The sequence below is a fragment of the Phocoena phocoena genome, chromosome X (genome assembly GCF_963924675.1).
Source record: "Phocoena phocoena chromosome X, mPhoPho1.1, whole genome shotgun sequence".
Taxonomy (NCBI): Eukaryota; Metazoa; Chordata; class Mammalia; order Artiodactyla; family Phocoenidae; genus Phocoena; species Phocoena phocoena.
This window is the reverse complement of record NC_089240.1, coordinates 123,972,886-123,986,780: the sequence shown is the minus strand read 5'-3', so window position 1 is coordinate 123,986,780 and position 13,895 is coordinate 123,972,886. Positions and strand designations below refer to the sequence as shown.

The window sequence follows — 13,895 nt, the reverse complement described above, 5'->3', positions numbered from 1 at the left end:
TTGATTAGATATCAAAGATGAGGGCGTTCTCTCGGCTTAGCAGGATTCTTTGCTCAAACTGGGCTAGGCAGGCCAAGGTCAAGGCCTAATGGAGAAGAGAGCCCAGAGGAACCTGACCAAAGTCTGGTTAAGGAGGGAATCTTTTTCAAGACATCTGACTATCTTGTAAGCAGGTCAGCCTCTCCAAGACTCAACATGTAAGTAGGTAGAATAAGTAGTTATCCACGTAATGGTATTCAAGTGATTCCAATGAATTCCTTCCCAAAAGTATCTCTTCTCTCCAGATGATGACATGGTACTATCCAAGGGAAGTGAAAATGAACATGACAACGATCTAGAAAGGGGAAGTTAGAAGGCATCCCAGGTACATTTCCTCTTGGTCAATATGCCTGAAGATAAGCCTGGTCATCTGCTATCGTGAATCATCTTCACTGACATTTTATAACAGCTCTCTATTCTATGGCCTTGAGCTCTTTCTTATTTCTAATCCTCATGCAGCTAAGAGGTCTCCTGCAAACCAGCACAACGCCATACGCACCAGGGACACTTGACTATATTTTCATTACAACCCATTCTTTAAACCAGAAAAAGTAAACAAAACATGGAGAAAAGAGTTGGCAATACACACTCCTTAGCATTTTGATGAAAGTTAAGAATTACCAAAGAGTTCAAACTAATATCTTAGGGCTGTGACACAGAGACAGAAATCAAGAACAGATTCAAACGTCTAGTGATACATTTCAGCTTGAAATATACCTTCCTTCCTTTAAGGTTTAAGTGTTTCTACGCAATTGTCCACCTTCCATACATAAACCTGTATGAAAATGGCAGGGCTGGAAGAGCCCTTCGAGTTGATCTAGCTACTCAAACCCCTCGATATTCAGATGAAGACACTTGGCTTAGTAGGTGTCTAAATCCTTCCATGTGGGAAATGACAATTTTTCAAGCCTGATTGGATTATTCTAGAGAAATCCAGCTATAGAACAGCTGTAGTGTGAGCTCAGATTAACCTATTTAGGCACATGGAAGTTGACAACTTACAGGACATGACTTTCTCACACCCATGTTATCCGCAATCCTCCCTGTTCTCTAAACCATGGGCTTTGATGCCTCCATGATGTTGCTCATGCAGTCAGCTAGGTCTTAAAAGGCTTATCTCACCATTCGGACTCATTCTTCAAAGCAAAGGTGAAATGTCATCTCCTTTCTGTGTTTTACCTGAGCCTGTCCCCTTCTACCTCACCACTATTTCCAGGCAGAAAACATGGTTTCCTCTATTTTACCATCTATCATATAATATTATGATGATTTCTTCAAATGTCTATCTCCTCCTCAAGAGCAGGGATCTTAAGAGCTTAAGAATTTGTCTTGTGGGATTCAGTTGACTTGGTTGGTTGGTTGGTTGGTTTTCAGGTAAATTGGCTGGATAATTGGTAGATTGGCTCATTGGTTGACTGGTAGGTTTTCCTAGACGTAACTAGATAATTCTTCAGTGTTTTTCAGGAGGTGTAACCAAATAAGGTCATTCATTCATTGCTCATGACTCTCTTACAGAAAACATGATTGTGAGGTCTCAAGTAAGTTGGATCTGGATTCAAATCCTGATCTCATCGTCCAAAGTATTCTTAAGAAACTGCAGCCTTGACTGAGTAGCTGGAGGTCACAGACTTACCAATACTATCTACAAACTTTATAATTTTATTGAGGATCCTAAGTCCGGCTATTATCTGTAGATAACATCTAGGAACTGACTCAATATAACAATTGACTTATACATATAAATCACGTCTCATGTATTCTTTGGTTCTGGGAAGCCCTTCAAAATAGTGTCATATTTGGAAGCACAGTTCCATTCCCAGTGCTAGGGGGAATTCCAAATTCCTTGAATTTTTTACTGCCAGTACCACTTTTTTACTAAAATATACATTTAACCACAGTCAGAACCCAAACCGTGTAGCTGGTATTTTCATTCATTCCCGTGACGAGAAAGCCACACAGGTCCCGTTTATCAACAGTCTACTGAATAAAAACAAAAGGTTTCATGTTGGTGCCTTTTACTATAAGACAAAATCCCTATATATTCTGAAAACAACTTTAGAATACTTTCAACTATGAAGCCATCACTGTCAACTTGGGTTACAAAAGGGAGATTCGGGTTTTCAATTACAGCAATGCTCCAGGGTCCCACGCCATCACACAATTGTTTAGTCTTAACACCTATCCTGTCACAATGATTCTTTACCAACTTCACTTAACTCCCCCCAGCAGTTCCTCACCTACCCCAAGTTTGAAGCCAATTTAGCAATCCTTCTCAGTACTTTTCAGCTATGAACAAAACTGTCACAACCAAGTAACTGTCACATCCACGAAGCCTTGCCAACAGATGTTTGTGGAGAATAAGGGTAATGTTGATCTTTGTATATCCTATTTACAAAATGTAGAGGAATGTAAATAGAAAGGCCTAGCCATTGCTCAGTTTTTCTTTCACTATCAGGACCAGAAAAGGAGACAGCATAGACTTCCGTGATTTTTCCAAGACTGGTCTCCACAATCACCACTCAAGAGGTTCATTTCCCCCCACAAAATGGGATTTTCTCCTAGAGGAAACACAAACATAAGAGAGATCTTAAATACGTTTTCTACCCCAGTACTTCTCAAAGTTTAATGTGAAAACAAATCATCTGCCGAGCTTGTTAAAATGCAGACGCCTGATTCAGTAGGTCTAGGATGGGGCCTGATACTCTGCATTGTAACAAGCTCCCAGGTAACGGGAGCTAGTCTGCAGATCACATTTTGGGTAGGAAGGAGTCTGCCCTCTCCCCAAAATACCACTCTTTCCTGCAAAGGAGCCCATGTTCATCACCACAGATGGATGTGACCTTTGCCACTTTATTTGGTCTTTTTCCCCTGTTGGCTTCTTTTCCTTCCTTCCTTCCTTCTCTCTCTCTCTCTCTCTCTCTCTCTCTCTCTCTCTCTCTCTCTCTCTTTCGCTCTCTCTCGCTCTCTCTTTTTCTTTCTTTCTTTCTTTCTTCCTTCCTTCCTTCCTTCTATGCATTGGCAGATTATTTATTGTATACTATTCTACATATCTATTTATCTATTATTACTTCTTATTAATGTTGTCTGTGCTTTTTTTGATATTATTTTTATTGGAGGACAACAAATGCCTGTATCCCAAAGAAAATTTCTTCTCCTGTGAGTCTTTAGAATCACGTCCAGTCCCAAAATGCAGCTACCCACAATCCAAAACTCTGCCCAGGAGAACGGTTTCGTTAGTCTTCGAGGCACTCCAAGGACTACAGCAAGAGCTTTCCTCTCTTGTCTCTAGACCACACAATTCCTAGAGGAAAAATTCAAAACCCTTCTCATCCTGACTAAGCTTCCCAAATAGTGCATCGTGAACAGATTTCCCAGTGCAGTTCCAGGTTCAAGGGTTTTCTGTCTCTTTAATCCAGAAAAAACATCTCCCTAAATTTCAATATTCTGTCACCCAACAGTATTGCTTCTTATAACTAGAGGCATCACAACACTTTTTGTCATGTGTTCTGAGGTTTGTTTCAGGATATTTTCAGGACGTAGTAAGTGAAAATTCTCAGCCAGGGAGCGTCCTCTACAGTTTCATTCTCTTAAAAAGCCAGGGTTTCCACAGACGTAGAGAATGGACTTGTGGGCACTGGGGGGGGGGGGGGGGGGGAGGGTAAGCTGGGACGAAGTGAGAGAGTGGCATGGACTTATATATACTACTAAATGTAAAAGAGACAGCTAGTGGGAAGCAGCCGCATAGCACAGGGAGATCATTTCGGTGCTTCGTGACCACCTAGAGGGGTGGGATAGGGAGGGTGGGAGGGAGGGAGACGCAAGAGGGAGAGGCTATGGGGATATATGTACAGGTATAGCTGATTCACTGTTATACAGCAGAAACTAACACACCATTGTAAAGCAAGTATACTCCAATAAAGATGTTAAAAATTTTTTAAATAAAAAAAAAGGCCAGGGTTTCATGCACATTTCTGTAAGCACCCCTTTGAACGAGGCATGATAGAGGTTTCTGCCTTAAGTTACTGGGTTCACACTTAGGGGGACCTGTCTCCAGAATATATTGAATTAAACTTCTCCCACTTTCATCAAGACAGGGCTTCAAACAATGTCATCTTTCCCAATTCCTTTATCTCATCATGAAAGAGTCTACAAGTCAGTGACAGTTATACTCCCATAATTACTCTCCATATTATTGAAACAAAAGCCAATAACCTATTTTGACAAGCAAAGCCCACAGACTTTTAGATCAGTGAAAACCTGGGCTCCTATCGTGGTGGTGTCACCTCATTAATTGTTGTGAGAATTAAGTGTGTGTGCAGGAATCACAATAAGGTTAGCTAGTATCTTCTCTGAATCTCTGTTTCTGTACCTGAAAACAAGGATGGTAGGTAGTTCTGCTGAATAAGATAAGATAGGGAGCCCCTACCTCCACAGGGTTATGGAGACTAAATGCCTTGATTTATGTATGTCAACACAATGTACTTTGAACACTGCATGATACATACTAAGTACTATATAAATGTTAATCATTTATTATTCCATTTTAAATACTGTTAATAATGATGATAATAATCACAGAGCCTTTGAGAACACAGGACTGTAATGGCTGACTAATTAAGCTCCAGCTTCCCATGGAGGAGTCTCTTTTGACTATTTAAACCCAGTAGTTCTGGATGGTTCTGTCTATAGGGAAGCATATACCCTAATGCAGTGACTCTCAACCCTTCTGTTGGGTTGGCCAAAAAGTGCGTTTGGGTTTTTTGTGACATCTTACGGAAAAACGCAAACGCACTTTTTGGCCAACCCAATACTTCAGAATCACCTGTAAGGTTTTGAAAAATGCTGCTGTCGGAGCCCCCCAACAGACCTCCTGAGTCAGAATTTTCAGAGTTGATCCAAAGCATCCTTATATGTATTGAGAGACACAGGCGATTCTGACGCACACATTTGAGGAGCACTGCCTTACACAATCTCTCATGGGTCTTTCATAAGTTTTGAAAGGCCATTATTCCATTATAAAAGCCATCCAGAGTCCTACTCACTCAATGGGAAAAACAGTTTCTGAGAATGAGTTAGAGGCACAAGAAAGAGATGGTTATGGTACAGGAAAATACGTGCTACAATGAAAAACGAAAACATCTGTAATTATTTAAACTTGAAGCAAGAAAGCCTAGGAGGGAACTTGAAGAAGTACATGAAGGAGGACTACACAGAAATGAGAATGACTGTCTCTTCTAGAGAGAACAAGACAAATAAACCAAAACAGTTGGTTTAGACATGCTACAAAAGTCAATCAGAAGACACTTAAATGAGTTAGGGGATCTGCAAAATCTTTATACGTATAAGCTAATCCTTACACGGCACTTAACGTGTGCCAGACACTGTTCTAAGCACCTCAAATACTGACTGTTCAATTTTCTTAGCAATCCAACGATGTAGGCTTCACCATTATCACCATCTTCCCTATTGTTACAGATGAGGAAACTAAAACACATAGAAATCAAGTTACTTGTCAAATATCACACAACTAAGAAATGTTGGAGGGCTTCCCTGGTGGCGCAGTGGTTGAGAGTCCGCCTGCCGATGCAGGGGACGTGGGTTCGTGCCCCGGTCCGGGAAGATCCCACATGCCGCGGAGCGGCTGTGCCCGTGAGCCATGGCCGCTGAGCCTGCGCGTCCGGAGCCTGTGCTCCGCAACGGGAGAAGCCACGACAGTGAGAGGCCCGCGTACCGAAAAAAAAAAAAAAAGAAAAAAGAAATGTTGGAACCAAAATCTGAACCCAGATGGTGTCATGCTCATGGCCATGCTCTCAACCACTATTTTATACTGCATCTCATCCTAGTATATTTTTGCAAAAGAAATGAAAAATAAAATGTCTCCAGGTTTCCTCCAAGCCTTTACAACTGTCGTCTGGGTTTACATTTCTATCACATCAATACCACTCAGAAGTCAGCTTAGCATCAGGAATGTAAAGTTACATGCTACTTATTTACAGGATGCTGACAAACTTTTTTCTGTGCCTGGATTTCTACACTTATAAAACGGGGTCAATATCTTTTAGGATGCTAAATATTCATGGGGTAATGATGTGTAAAGCTGAATGGCATGTACAACCCAAAAGATACAGGGAGAATTCCTTATGAGCTAGACACACGGATCTGCTTCAGATCCTTATTTCTCCCTAGAACGGTGCATTTCCACATCATAATGAAGCTGTTCTGCTGCCTTCACTTCTTGCATTAACTACGGCAAATGTTACTACATGCACTATCTGTTTGATGTATACGGATTGCAAACTGATTGTAAATTAATCATGGAAGTTCTTCTGGCATTATCACAAGCTGTCACAATGGAGATTAAGTGGTTTGTAATGATGATTGCTCAGTAAATGGATTGATAGCAAGGGAACTCATCCACCTGGTCTGTTATTAATATAGCACACACTTTATAAAATCTGGATTGCTGATAAAAGAACAACAAAAACCACTCTGGTGACAGAAGATTGCATTGAAAGTACTTAGACTGATAACTGTATCATGTTCTTGCGTTGCTCTTTCAGAATTTGAAAGCATTTAGACAGAAATTGGTAGGATGGGGGAAATAACGGTATTAGGTGAGGATTTTTTCCCTAAGACATCTGTCAAAAAGTTCTTGGTGTTATAATGTCATCCAGTGTGCTCCAGGGAAAAGAAGAGGGGAGATGCTAAAGTGCCTGTATCAAACTGGGGTAGGCATTCTCAGGATGAGCTCGTATGTGTTGAAAGGGGGACAGGCCCCAGTGGAGACTGTGAGTCCCTCTCTTCTTACGTGTGTTATTTGTGGTGAAACAGGAAGACTGTGGTTGTCAAAGTGCAATCTTTAATTCTGCTGTCCTGGATCTATGCACTGACGTGTACTTTAATTAATCAGAATAGTCAGAAAGTATTATTTCCAGTTAAGTGAACACTTGGGAATGCTAAGTATATTCTGTTGCCAAGGATGTGAACTGTTTTATACATACCCCACTGTATGCCATATACCAATGGATCCTCAATCTTTGAAAAGTGAAAATAAAATATATATTACTGAAACATCACTGAATATAAATTCATTTTAACTTGACGATCTGTAGAATAAAACAAAATCTTGCCTTATCTCTGGCAGACCATTGTCTTTTCCTTATCCAGTGCTATGGGTAGAAAAGTAGGAAGAGGAAATGAATCTCCCATACTGATCCCAGGAAAATCCCACAAAGTCGCTGGCTTACGAAGACCCTTGGTAGCTGCACTGCCAATATCTGGCTCAACATATATTCTACCTGGACATCCTAGCAGAACCTCCCACCAGTACCTGGTCCCACCAGTACCTCCCACGTCAAAATCTTCTGCTCCTCGTCCTGTGTTCCCTCTCTGGGTTAATGTCTAACTGGACAGAACTCGAAGAGGGACCGTTGAATAAAAGTGGTGTCATGAGGGTCTGGAAACAGCCACTGAAAGCTGACAGAATGGAAGCTGCTCCTTGAGATCCATTATAGGCTGGGGCGTGGGAGCCTGGGCTCCACTTGAGAGGGTTGCAAAAAAAGAGGGGGGGTAACCCTCAGAAATCCAACCTTCAATCAAGGCAGGGAGATGCTAGAGGTGGTTAAAGAAAGTCTGAGATTATAAAGGAGCTCCTTCACAATGAAAAGGGAGCTCCCAAAAGCAAAGAGGAAGGGCTGGGAAGAGGGAAGGGAAGGAAAAGGCGGGCCAAGGTGGGACCACTGAAGAGAAGAGCTGACAGAAGAGGTTTGGGCTTCAGAAGGGGATTGTGACTCCTAGACTTTGAGGTCCGCAAGAGCAAGATTGCGTCTCATCTCCCAGAGTGCACACAACACCCACTGGTAGGCACCCAGTAGTGAGATCCTATGTGTTGATCAACTGACTCCCAAAGAGAAAATAAAGCCCTGATATATAATGTCTGCTGATTTCATGGTGTAAATATTCCCACCGTGGGTGATTCAAGTTACCAACGTCATGTCACTGAAGGCAGAGTTGGGAAGACATCTGCTGGCATTCTTGAAATATTTCTTCCATTCACAGAATGGCTTTAAGTCTGGCATTGGAAGACAGGCAAGAGGAATGCATTTTCCTCTAATTAATGAGTGCTCATTTGTAGGGTTTATCATGTTCATCAACAAAAGCTGATCCTGGCTCTGGATATGGTTCATGATAACTGAACTGAGAATAAGTATGATGACTGTCCCCCATCGATTTGCTTGCCTTTCTCACACATTTTCTCTTCTTTCAAGTAGAGAATGGCAGGGACCCTACAAGATGCAGTGCCTTGTTCACGTACCCTCTGTGTTTTTAATCCCTGCTCGTGGATGGATGAGGCAGAGATGCCGTCCTCAGCTTTTACCGTCATATAGATTGGAACTTAACCTTTCAGTTTTTCCCAGCCTAAGATGTCTAGTGTTAATATCACCATTTTACTAGTCTGTGCAGCTATATGTTACAACGGTTTTGGTGATCCTAGTTCAGCTTAGCAGACGCTGCAGATCAGGTGTGTTAGAAGCCAAGACCAGAAGAGTCAGCAAAGGAAGGAGACTGGCATTGGGCCAGTGCCAGCCATCAGGGAGAGGCTGGGAACCCAGGCTTCTGGAGGCATTAAGCCAAGCAGAAGTCTTATATACCAACAGATCGAAAAACATCGAGCAGAAAGAATGGAACTGGACGAGAAGTTGAAGGCCGTCTGAGGTGGGGAGACTTTATATTTATATACTTCCTGCCCAAGAGAGGAATCTCAAAGCAGAGTGGGCTCTGCAACCGAGGCAGATGAGGCCAGATCAGAGCAATACCACTAAGGTGACGAGGAATATTTGCACGTCTGCTTACGGACACTACAAAGGAGCTGTCAGTTGAGCATCTCTCCACACTCCACTTGCAGCTTCTTGTCTATTCTTCTCAGTAAACTGTGTAAGAATTTTGCTGGTTTTAAAGAGCAAAGACTCTGTTAGGAGGATAAAACCCAAAATTACAAACTGGGGGAAATATCTGCAAACGCCATATCTGAAAAAGTTAACCACTTGAGTATCAGAGCCTCAGAACCATTAACCCAGTCTCCACCAATGGCGACATTTTCTCTAACTCTACTACAATATTAAAATCAGGAAACTGACATCAGTACAACACTGCGAGCTAGACTACAGACCTTAAACAGAGTATATAAATACTATTAACATTCAACAGTAAAAAGAAAAGAATCCAACGAGAAATTATACAAAAGAAATGAACAGACAATTCACCAAAGAGAAGCTATGGGTGACAAACAAACACATGGAAAAGTATGCAAGGTTGGTCAGTAGAGAAATGTACATTAAGGTATTACTACCTACCTATCAGAATGGCTAAAATCAAAGACAGTGACAACACCAAAAGTGGTGAGGATGTAGAGAAACTGGATCACTCATACATTGCTGGTGAGAATGTAAAATGCGATAGCCACTCTAGAAGGGAGTATGGCGGTGTCTTATAAAACTGTATATCCATTTACCATTCAACCCAACAATTGCACCCTTGGGCATTCATCTCAGAGAAATGAAAACTCATGTCCACTCAAAAACCTATACATGAATGTTCATGAAGCATTATTCGTAGTAGTTGAAAAGTGGAAGCAACCAAAATGTCCCTGGTACAAACTCTGTTACATACCCATAACGGAGTACTACTCACTCAGCAATAAAAAGCAATGAAACATTGATACATGCATTAACTTGAATGGATCTCAAGTGCATCATTCTGAGTGGAAAAAAGCCAATTTCAAAAGGTTACATACTGTATGCTTGCATTTGTACAACACCCTCGAAATGACAAAACCATAAAGATGAAGAAGAGGTTAATGGTTGCCAGGGGACAGGGACTGAAGCAGGAGATGGGCGTGACTTTAAAGGGGCCGTACAAGGGAGTTCCTTTGCAGTGAGAGAACAGTTCCATATCCTGACAACGGTGGTGATTACACAACTCTATATACGAATCAAATGGCCTAGAGCTACACACACACACACACACACAAAGTGCACATAAAAACCGGTGAGAATCTGAATAAGATCTGAAGTCTAATTAACAGCACTGTACCAATGGATGTCAATTTCTTGGCTTTGATACTGTACTATGGTTATGTAAGGTGTCACCATTGGGAGGCTGGGTGAAGGGCTCAAGGGACTCTAGTACTACTTTTCCAACTTCCTATGAATCTATAATCATTTCAAAAACAAGAACTTAAATAAAAATAAATGCTGGCCAGAAGAGATACCACAGCAGGCATATTTGTTCACTGCCGTGAAGGGTAAATTGTTGCACCCATTAGTCTATATATATCAAGATTCCTACAATCGTTCCTACTCTTTGATCCTGTACGACTCTATCTTTAGGAGTTAAGCAGATATTTATTCAAAATGCATGTACAAGAATGTTCACAGCACAATACCAAAGAGACAGAAACAACTTGACTGTTTAACAATGGAGTTATGGCTGAGAAAATGAAGCCTTATCCGTAGGATGGATCATCAGGCAGCCACTAAAAACCATTATTTCAAAGAATATTTGGTACATGTGGAAATGCCACGTCATTATCTGTATGCACAGCCTTATGTACACTGAAATGCCAACCTAAAAAATAATGAAAATTCTAGAGAAAACTACAATATTCACAGGAGCTAACTCTAGGTGGTTGGATTCTACGTAATTTTTATCTTACACTTAACTAGGATTTCCAAATATTATACGATGATATGCATCACTTTGCAAAACACAGTGTGTGTGTGTATATGTGTGTCTTTATGGACACTGACGCGTGGTCTAGCTTACTGTTCCTCAGACTTTTATGTGCTCTTGCTAAAATGCAGGTTCTGATTCAGCAGGTGTGGAGCAGGGCCTGAGATTCTGCATTTCTACCCAGCTCCCACACCATGCTGATACTGCAGGTCCATTTTGGGGAGCAGGGTTCTAGCTCAGCCAAACCCCAAACGATCACCAAACAGTTCTTCTGAGTAGAAAATGTGTTGTGCCGTTTCCAATTATTTTTACTGCGATAACGTTGCAAAAAACTTCCATCGTGAAGACCTTGTCACAAATCTATACCCACACCAGATTCTGATGCATCAGCTCTCAGAAACATCGAAGCAAAGTTTACAAAACATCTCAGAAATGACAAAAAAGCTAGGGGATATTTCAACCAACCAAAGATACCCATTCAATAAACTGTGCAGTGATTCAGGTGGGAGAGCTACAACATCACTCCAAAAACAAATTCCAAATGTATTAGAGACAAAGGAAAACATAGTTAACAGTTTAATATATATATATATATATATATATATATATATATATATATATATATGATAAAAAATATAGATGGGTATTCTCCAGCAGAATGAAAAAGAATTCCTATGGGTTAATTCAGTCGCAGAATAATAGCTAACATTGAACACATCATGTGCCAGGTACCGTGCTAACTTTTCTTCTCAATTCCCGTTTATTTTTGGCTCTTGGGGCAATGTCATCTTTTCAGTATGAAAAAAAGTAGCAAGTTCAACACAATAGAAATCTGAAGTGTAGAACAGGACAAAACCAAGGGTAGGGGGGAAGGCAACAGCAAAAGTAAGAGATGAGATGTTGCCAAAAGACGGAGGGTGTCCTGTCCCCTCTCCGGGGAATGACATTTAGGTGTCAGCACATAGCTTTCCATATAGGTACAGAAGGGCTGATATTCATTTTTTTCTATAAGAAAAGATGGGCTGGGGAGGGGCTTTCTGGAGGCTTAGAGACCAAGGCTAGTCTCTCTCTTGCTCCTCTTGACCCCCTTTTCTGACCAGGGGAAAGGAAGGAATCCAGCATTACGAAGGAGGTAAAGTGGAAGAGGGAAGGATCCCCCCCTTGACAGGGTGATGGCCAGAACCTTACAAAGGAAATGGCTCAGGACAGTCCTTGGAGGGAGACTGAAAATGGAGATAATACTGTTAACACCTCCCCAGAAGCTGAGAGAGGAGCAGGGAGATATCTGGAAACTAGGACTTCAATAGCCTGGATGCCCCTCTCCAAAACCCCACCCCTTCCCTGTAGGGACTTCTACCTGCTGCTTGGTTTCCTTTCCCCTGGGCTACCACATGGGCCTAGGATGGTGGTCATCTATCTGGGTTACCAGCACATGGTTCTAAATGGGATTTGATGAGACCCAGCTTCTTGAAAGGTTATCTCGAAAACAGAGAGGGAAATGTTAACTGGACAGATGGGAGGAGTGGGCACCAGAAGGAAATACAGGGTTACCCAGAATGGCAGAAATCTAGGTTCCCCAGAGTGGAAAGAGAGAGGAGACATTCAACAAACAACAGATATTTATTGAGCGCCTATTATGTGCCAGGCACTGTTCTAGAACTACCCTCCAAAACAAAAGAAAAAACAAGACAGAGGCAGAAAACGCAAATCTGAGGGAGAGGAAAATTTCCGCAGAGGAAATTCTGTGGCTGAGGAAGGTGGAGGGGACTGAGAAGCCTGCGGTGGTGGGGACTTGGCCTTAGGCCTCCTCACCGAAACCTTCCTCCTCTTCTGCGGTGGCGTCCTGGTACTGCTGGTACTCGGAGACGAGGTCGTTCATGTTGCTCGCAGCCTCGGTGAACTCCATCTCGTCCATGCCCTCACCTGTGTACCAGTGGAGGAAGGCCTTCCGGCGGAACATGGCAGTGAACTGCTCTGAGATGCACTTGAACGGCTCCTGGATGGCTGTGCTGTTTCCAGTGAAGGTGACCGTCATCTTGAGGCCATGGGGCGGGATGTCGCAGACGGCCGTCTTGACGTTGTTGGGGATCCATTCCACGAAGTAGCTGCTGTTCTTGCTCTGCAGGTTGAGCATCTGCTCATCCACCTCCTTCATGGACATCCGCCCACGGAAGACAGCAGCCACGGTGACGTACCGGCCATGGCGGGGGTCACAGGCAGCCATCATGTTCTTGGCATCGAAGACCTGCTGGGTGAGCTCCGGCACAGTGAGGGCCCGATACTGCTGGCTTCCACGGCTGGTTAGAGAGGTAAAGCCAGGCGTGAAAAAGTGGAGACGTGGGAAGGGCACCATGTTGACTGCCAGCTTGCAGAGGTCAGCATTGAGCTGGCCAGGGAAGCGGAGGCAGGTGGTGACACCGCTCATGGTGGCCGAGACGAGGTGGTTCAGGTCCCCGTAGGTTGGCGTGGTCAGCATGAGGGTGCGGAAGCGGATGTTGTAGAGGGCCTCGTTGTCAATGCAGTAGGTCTCATAGTGTTCTCCACCAGCTGATGGACGGAGAGGGTGGCGTTCTAGGGCTCCACCACGGTGTCGGACACTTTGGGTGAAGGCACCACACTGAAAGTGTTCATGCTGCGGTCAGGATACTCTTCACGGATCTTGCTGATGAGCAAGGTGCCCATTCCAGAGCCCGTTGCCCCCGCCCAGCGAGTGGGTCAGCTGGAAGCCCTGCAGGCAGTCACAGCTCTTGGCCTCCTTCCGAGCCACGTCCAGGATCGATCGAATCGACCAGCTCGGCCCCCCCTGTATAGTGGTCCCTGGCCCAGCTGTTGCCTGTCCCAGACTGATCAAGAACAAAGTTTTCTGGTCTGAAGGTCTGACCAAAAGGACCTGAGCGAACAGAGTCCATGGTCCCGGGTTCTAGATCCACCAAGATAGCACGAGGAATATATTTGCCACCTATGACTTCACTGTAGTACACGGAGATGTGGTCCAGCTGCAGGTCGCTATCCCCATGATAGGTGCCAGTGGGTTCAATGACATGTTCATCACTGGTCACCTCCCAGAACTTGGCACCAATCTGATTGCCACACGGAATGGCCTGGATGTGCACAATTTCCCTCAT

At 43.2% G+C, this 13,895-nt stretch overlaps 1 pseudogene; it reads right to left on the bottom strand.

The window, feature by feature from the left end:
• Positions 1 to 12,568: 12,568 nt before the first annotated feature.
• Positions 12,569 to 13,895, bottom strand: LOC136142472 (tubulin beta chain pseudogene; annotated as a pseudogene).